We start from the raw sequence: 8586 nt of genomic DNA, 5'->3' as shown, positions 1-8586 counted from the left end.
CGCCATGGATTCAAGAGAAAATACTTCTGTAAAGTTGTAAAGTTTTCTCCTGGATGCTCAGGTGCACAGACACAGGCAGGGAGTGGGCAGGCAGGAGGGTGCAAGGAGCCCAAGAGGTGTGTTTGTCCAGGAGAGGTGTGTTCGCCAGGGACAGCTTCGAGCCCTGGCTCAGCCTATCCAGGAGGGCCTGGTGCATGCTGGGAAAGGACGCGTGGTCGGTGAGCTGGACATCTCCGGGAGGTTGTGGTATCAGTGCACTGGCACTAGTGCGAAGGAGCTGGAGGACAGGACGTCATGTTGAGGGTGATGACAGGGGAGGAAGGCTGGAAACAGGGACAGCATGAGGGGCGTGGTCTTTTCCTGATGCCCGGGGGCGGGACCGGGGGCAGAGGGATGCTCCGGATGGGGAGGAAGGGAACATCGCTAAGGACGGAGAGGTCTCCGGGGGTGACCGGGTGAGCCTCGTGGGCACTGAGGACGGATCAGAAGAGTGAGGCCTGAGAGAACAGTTGAGTGTACCACGGGAGGAAACGCGTTCACCAGGCCGGGGGTGGGAGGGAGGAGAATGGACAGGGAACTTGTAACGTCCCCCGCACGTGGGGGGCTTCGGCAGTGGGCGACAGGACCCGGACGTCACCCGGTCAGTTCTAGTGGAGAGTTCGAAACGCGGTCCCGAGAAAACTCCCAGCCGACCAGGGCCAGAGAGACTGGCACGGGCCTCACTGGGTGGCTGCGCGCAGGCCCAGAGCCAGCCAATCGGAGTTCAGCCCCGCCACCAAGCTCAGGATCTCCGGATACCCTGACTTCCGGCCCGTGTTGCTTTGTTCGCGGACGGCTCGCTGTCCAGGAGTGGTTTGGCCGGGACCCGGTGGAGAGATTCCCTTCCTTTCTCTGGTCCTTACGGGCATCCCCTTAACTTTGGCATCCACGCTAGTCCAGTCCTCTGCGCGAAAAAACCCAGCAGAAACGATGACTTTTCTTCCTGGGCTTTGCGGCGTTTAGGTTTTCTGTGGCAAGGCAGGATGGCAGTGTTGCTCCACAGTGTCGGCCGGTCGGTTTTTTCCTCGTGCTTCGCGCGCTTTTAATAAAAATGACAGGAAGCATTTTCACCACAAGCAGGCGCTGGTTTTGTTTGGCTTTTGTTTTCTTCTCGCTTGTGTCCGTTGGCTGATTCAAATCTGCATCCTGAGGCCCTTCAGAGAACCCGTTGTGAGAACTTTCACCGGAGCCCATTGACACTTAAAATTACAATAAAAATAACGCTGACATAGTGATTATATTCATTGCAGCCAAAGATGGAGAAGCTCTATACATTGCACAGAAACAAGACCAGTAGGCTGACTGTGGCTCAGATCATGAACATCTAATTGCCAAATTCAGACTGAAATTGAAGAAAGTAGGGAAACCACTAGACCGTTCAGGTCGTATGACCTAAATCAAATCCTTATGATTATACCGGAAAAGGCTATGGCACCCCACTCCAGTACTCTTGCCTGGAAAATCCCCATGGATGGAGGAGCCCTAGGTAGGCCTGCAGTCCATGGGGTCAGGAAGAGTCGGGACGACGACCACTGAGCGACTTCACTTTCACTTTTCACTTTCATGCATTGGAGAAGGAAAATGGCAACCCACTGCCAGAGTGTTCTTGCCTGAAGAATCCCAGGGACGGGGGAGCCTGGTGGGCTGCCGTCTATGGGGTCACACAGAGTTGAACCCGACTGAAGTGACTTAGCATAGCATATGATTATACAGTGGAATTGAGAAATAGATTTAAGGGACTAGATCTAATAGATAGAGTGCCTGATGAACTATGGACTGAGGTTCGTGACATGTACAGGAGACAGAGATGAAGACCATGCCCATGGAAAAGAAATGCAAAAAAGTAAAATGGCTGTCTGGGGAGGCCTTACAAATAACTGTGAAAAGAAGAGAAGCGAAAAGCAAAGGAGAAAAGGAAAGATATAAGCATCTGAAAGCAAGTTCCAAAGAATAGCAAGAAGAGATAAGAAAGCCTTCCTCAGCGATCAATGCAAAGAAATAGAGGAAAACAACAGAATGGGAAAGACTAGAGATGTCTTTAAGAAAATAAGAGATACCAAGGGAACATTTCATGCAAAGATGAGCTCCATAAAGGACAGAAATGGCATGGACCTAACAGAAGCAGGAAGATAATTAAGCAGAGGTGGCAAGAATACACAGAAGAACTGTACCAAAAAGATCTTCACAACCCAGATAATCACGATGGTGTGTTCACTCACCTAGAGCCACACATCTTGAAATGTGAAGTCAAGTGGGCCTTAGAAAGCATCACTACGAACAAAGCTAGTGGAGGTGATGGAATTCCAGTGAAGCTATTTCAAATCCTGAAAGATGATGCTGTGAAAGTGCTGCACTCACTATGCCAACAAATTTGGAAAACTCAGCAGTGGCCACAGGACTGGAAAAGGTCAGTTTTCATTCCAATCCCAAAGAAAGGCAATGCCAAAGAATGCTCAAACTACCGCACAATTGCACTCATCTCACAGGCTAGTAAAGTAATGCTCAAAATTCTCCAAGCCAGGGTTCAGCAATACGTGAACCGTGAACTTCCAGATGTTCAAGCTGGTTTCAGAAAAGGCAGAGGAACCAGAGACCAAATTGCCAACATCCGCTGGATCATCGAAACAGCAAGAGAGTTCCAGAAAATCATCTGTTTCTGCTTTACTGACTATGGCAAAGCCTTTGACTGTGTGGGTCCCAATAAACTGTGGAAAATTCTGAAAGATATGGGAATACCAGACCATCTGACCTGCCTCTTGACAAATTTGTATGCAGGTCAGGAAGCAACAGTTAGAACTGGACATGGAACAACCGACGGGTTCCAAATAGGAAAAGGAGTACGTCAAGGCTGTATATTGTCACCCTGGTTATTTAACTTATATGCAGAGTACATCATGAGAAATGCTGGGCTGGAAGAAGCACAAGCTGGAATCAAGATTGCCAGGAGAAATATCAATAACCTCAGATATGCAGATGACACCACCCTTATGGCAGAAAGTGAAGAGGAACTAAAAAGCCTCTTGATTAAGGTGAAAGAGGAGAGTGGAAAACTTGGCTTAAAACTCAACATTCACAAAAAGAAGATCATGGCATCTGGTCCCATCACTTCATGGGAAATAGATGGGGAAACAGTGGAAACAGTGTCAAACTTTTTTTGGGAGGGGGGCTCCAAAATCACTTCAGATGGTGACTGCAGCCATGAAATTAAAAGACGCTTACTCCTTGGAAGAAAAGTTATGACCAACCTAGATAGCATATTGAAAAGCAGAGACATTACTTTGCCAACAGACGTCCGTTTAGTCAAGGCTATGGTTTTTCCAGTGGTCATGTATGGATGTGAGAGTTGGACTGTGAAGAAAGCTGAACGCTGAAGAATTGATGCTTTTGAAGTGTGGTGTTGGAGAAGATTCTTGAGAGTCCCTTGGAAGGCAAGGAGATCGAACCAGTCCATTCTGAAGGAGATCAGCCCTGAGATTGCTTTGGAAGGAATGATGCTAAAGCTGAAACTCCAGTACTTCGGCCACCTCATGCGAAGAGTTGACTCATTGGAAAAGACTGATAATGGGAGGGATTGGGGTCAGGAGGAGAAGGGGATGACAGAGGATGAGATGGCTGGATGGCGTCACTGACTCGATGGACTTGAGTCTGAGTGAACTCCGGGAGTTGGTGATGCACAGGGAGGCCTGGTGTGCTGCACTTCATGGGGTTGCAAACAGTCAGACACGACTGAGCGACTGAACTGAACTGAGTGAATGATAGTCCACGGAGTGGTCACCGTTGTCTTGCTTCGGATCTTTGAGGAATTCCTGTATGTTTAAAGAGATCTTTATTATGACAGTGAGTTTTGACTTCAAAATCATTACGTGAAGTGAAAGTGAAAGTGGCTCAGACGTGTCTGATTCTTTAAGACCCCTTGGAATGTAGCCTGCCAGGCTCCTCTGCCCATGGGATTCTCCAGGCAAGAATAATGGAGTGGGTTGCCATTTCCTTCTCCAGAGGATCTTCCCAACCCAGCCATTGAATCTGGCTATCCTGCACTGCAGGCTGACTCCTTACCATCTGAGCCACCTACAATAATAACATAACATGCACAAGTGCCGAGCTAAGATCCTGCTGGGTAATTGATGCTGGACACCACCCAAGAAGCAAATGCTACTACTGCCCTCACTTTATGCCTTTGGGACCTGTGGCACACAGAGGAAGAGTCAGCTCTCCAGGTTCTCAGGGTTCTTCAAAGATGTCCCTATGTTCAGGTCTCAAGGCTGTCAGATTGTAGCTTGCACACTGGTTTGCAGGATATATTCCCCTCCCTAGTGGAAGAGTGAAAGAAAATGCTCACTGGGACAGTGAGACAGCCTGCAATGCTGCCAAAGACTGACTGCAGGAGGAGAAGGGAATGACAAAGGACAAGATGGTTGGATGGCATCACTGACTCAATGGACAGGAGTCTGAGCAAGCTCCGGGATATGGTGAAGGACAGGGAAGCCTCCTGACATGCTGCATGCAGTTATGGGGTCACAAAGAGTCGGACAAGGCGGACAGACTGAAAACTAACAGTAACGTATTTATTACAATGAGATACTAAATGAAAGGGGGTGGAGAGGGAAACTACATAGAAAACGACTCATCCACTCTATCAAGATTATGACATGATAACACATTTATAATGCAAAGCACCTGGAAGTAATCAGCTGTTACTGAGTACAAGTTGCTCAGCTCACTGCAAGGTGGGTCAGGAAAGGACTTTAATCCAGAGTCGCCTGACAGAGAAGAGGGCAGAGTCGACTGACAGAAAAGAGGTCAGGGTAGTGACCCCAAATAACCATCTTGTTGGGGCCAGGTTGGACAGGACCCAGACATCACGGATCAAGTCCTTCAGTGGAGAGTTGCAAGCAGTTTCCGGGAGAAATCTCCCAGCAGACACAGGCTGGGAGACTGGCACTGACCTCACTGCTCCCCGGGGCAGGCCCAGAACCAGCCCTCAGCAACCCCGGATATTCCTGGACCTCCTGACTTCTTGCCCGCCTCGCTGTGGTTCTGTGGGCGGGTCGAGCGGAACTCGCGCGGTCCAGGGGCGGTTGGCCCGGGCCCCTTCGAGAGGTTCCCTTTCTTTCTCTGGTCCTCAGGGGCATCCCCCATAAGTCCTCTGCCCGAAAACCGAGCGGGAAGGATCGATTTTCTTCCGGGCTTGCTGGCAGTTTGATTTCTGTGGTCTGCAGGGGGCAGTGTTGCTCCGCGGAGCTGCTTGCCCGTTTCTCCCCCGCCCGTCCGGTTTGAAAAAAGGTCTCAAAGCCTTTTGTGGTAATCAGCGGCGGATTTTCTTTCTGTGCTTGTGCCGGTTGGCTGGCTGGAAGTGCTGAGGTAAATGCTGAGACACACATTAAGCAAACTGACAAGTTAACAACAGAGAGAAAATGTTAGGCAGGTCAAGGGAAAAGTAGCAAATAACATCGGAGGGAATCCTAATAAGATGAGGAGCTGATTTCTCAGCAGAAACTCTGCAGGCCAGAAGGGCGTGGCATGATGTATTTAAAGTGGTGAAAGGGAAAAACCTACAATCAAAAATACTCTACCAAGCAAGGCTCTTCTTTCAGATTCAACAGAGTAATCAAAACACAGGCAAAGGCTCAGAATTCAACAGTACCACACCAGCTTTACAACAAAGACTAATGTAATATCTCTGCTGCTGCGGCTGCTAAATCGCTTCAGTCCTGTCCAACTCTGTGCGACCCCATAGATGGTAGCCCACCAGGCTCCCCAGTCCCTGGAATTCTCCAGGCAAGAACACTGGAGTGGGTTGCCATTTCCTTCTCCAATGCATGAAAGGAAAAAGTGACAGTGAAGTCGCTCAGTCTGTTCGACTCTTAGCGACCCCATGAACTGCAGCCTACCTGGCTCCTCTGTCCATGGATTTTCCAGGCAAGAGTACTCTAGGCAAGAACAAAAAGAAAGACCAATGGAACACAATAGGAAGCCCAGAGATAGACCCATGCACCTATGGGGCACTTCATCTATACCCAAGGAGGTAAGAATGTACAATGGAGAAAAGACAGCATCTTCAATAAGTGGTGCTGTGAAAATTAGACAGTAACATGTAAAAGAATGAAATTAGAATACTTCCTAACACAAAAGAGGGGGAAAAAAAAAAAAACTCAAAATCAATTAAAGACCAAATGTAAGGCCAGATACTATAAAATTCTTAGAGGAAAACATAGGAAAGGCTCAGAGAAATTAGTCTGGTGTGGTACTGTGTAAAAGAGTCAGACTCGACTAAGCGACTGAACTGAACTGAACTTGCTGTGTAAAATACTGTAAGTATAATTAGGTCCCATTTCTTTATTTTTATTTTATTTCCTTAATGGAAAGAGAATATTGCTAAATTTTTTGTTAGAGTGTTCTGCCCATGTGTTCCTCTAAGAGTTTTATAGTATCTGGCCTTACATTTGGTCTTTAATTGATTTTGAGTCCCCCCCCCCCCCCCTGTGGTGTTAGGAAGTATTCTAATTTCATTCTTTTATATCTTACTGTCTAATTTTCACAGCACCACTTACTGAAGATGCTGTCTTTTCTCCATTGTACATTCTTACCTCCTTGGGTATAGATGAGGTGCCCCACAGGTGCATGGGTCTATCTCAGGGTTTCCTATTGTGTTCCATTGGTCTTTCTGTTCTTGCCTAGAGATGTTACCTGAGTCTTTGTTGTAAAGCTGGTGTGGTACTGTTGAATTCTGAGCCTTTGCCTGTGTTTTGATTACTCTGTTGAATCTGAAAGAAGAGCCTTGCTTGGTAGAGTATTTTTGATTGTAGGTTTTTCCCTTTCACCACTTTAAATACATCATGCCACGCCCTTCTGGCCTGCAGAGTTTTCTGCTGAGAAATCAGCTCCTCATCTTATTAGGATTCCCTCCGATGTTATTTGCTACTTTTCCCTTGACCTGCTTAACATTCTCTCTGTTGTTAACTTGTCAGTTTGCTTATTGTGTGTCTCAGCATTTGCCTCAGCACTTCGAGCCAGCCAACCGGCACAAGCACAGAAAGAAAATCCGCCGCCTGATTACCACAAAAGGCTTTGAGACCTTTTTTCAAACCGGACGGGCGGGGGAGAAGCGGGCAAGCAGCTCCGCGGAGCAACACTGCCCCCTGCAGACCACAGAAACCAAACTGCCAGCAAGCTCGGAAGAAAATCGATCCTTCCCGCTCGGTTTTCGGGCAGAGGACTTATGGGGGATGCCCCTGAGGACCAGAGAAAGAAAGGGAACCTCTCGAAGGGGCCCGGGCCAACCGCCCCTGGACCGCGCGAGTTCCGCTCGACCCGCCCACAGAACCACAGCGAGGCGGGCAAGAAGTCAGGAGGTCCAGGAATATCCGGGGTTGCTGAGGGCTGGTTCTGGGCCTGCCCCGGGGAGCAGTGAGGTCAGTGCCAGTCTCCCAGCCTGCATCCGCTGGGAGATTTCTCCCCGAAACTGCTTGGAACTTTTCACTGAGTGACTTCATCCCTGCTGTCCGGGTCGTGTCTAACCTGGCCCCAACAAGATGGTTATTTTGGGTCACTACCCTGCCCTCTTCTTTGTCAGTGGACTCTGGATTAAAGTCCCTTCCTGATTCACCTTGCAGTGAGCTGAGCAACTTGTACTCCATAACAGCCGATTACTTCCAGGTGCTTTGCATTATAAATGTGTTATCATGTCATAATCTTGATAGAGTGAATGAGTTGTTTTCTATGTAGTTTCCCTCCCCGCCCCCTTTCATTTAGTATCTCATTGTAATAAATATGTTACTGTTGGTTTTCAGTGCGTCGTCCATGTCAGACTCTTTGCGACCCCATAACTGCATGCAGCACCTCAGGAGGCTTCCCTGTCCTTCACCATCTCCCGGAGCTTGCTCAGACTCCTGTCCATTGAGTCAGTGATGCGATCCAACCATCTTGTCCTCTGTCATCCCCTTCTCCTGCAGTCAGTCTTTCGAAGCATTGCAGGCTGTCTTACCCTCGATCCCAGTGAGCATTTTCTTTCACTCTTCCACTGGGGAGGGGAATGTATCCTGCAAACCAGTGTGCAAGCTACAATCTGACAGCCTTGAGACCTGAACATAGGGACATCTCTGAAGAACCCTGAGAACCTGGAGAGCTGACTCTTCCTCTGTGTGCCACAGGTCCCAAAGGCATAAAGTGAGGGCAGTAGTAGCATTTGCTTCTTGGGTGGTGTCCAGCATCAATTACCCAGCAGGATCTTAGCTCGGCACTTGTGCATGTTATGTATATTATTGTAGTGGCTCAGATGGTAAGGAGTCAGCCTGCAGTGCAGGATAGCCAGATTCAATGGCTGGGTTGGGAAGATCTCTGGAGAAGGAAATGGCAACCCACTCCATTATTCTTGCCTGGAGAATCCCATGGGCAGAGGAGCCTGGGCAGGCTACATTCCAAGGGGTCATAAAGAGTCACACAATCTAGATCCACTTTCACTCCACTTCACGTAATTATTTTTGAAGTCAAAACTCACAGTCATAATACAGTTCTCTTTAAACATACAGGAATTCCTCAACGATCCGA

Source organism: Bos indicus, chromosome X (assembly GCF_029378745.1).
Source record: "Bos indicus isolate NIAB-ARS_2022 breed Sahiwal x Tharparkar chromosome X, NIAB-ARS_B.indTharparkar_mat_pri_1.0, whole genome shotgun sequence".
NCBI classification, from domain to species: domain Eukaryota; kingdom Metazoa; phylum Chordata; class Mammalia; order Artiodactyla; family Bovidae; genus Bos; species Bos indicus.
This window is presented reverse-complemented; position numbering follows the sequence as displayed.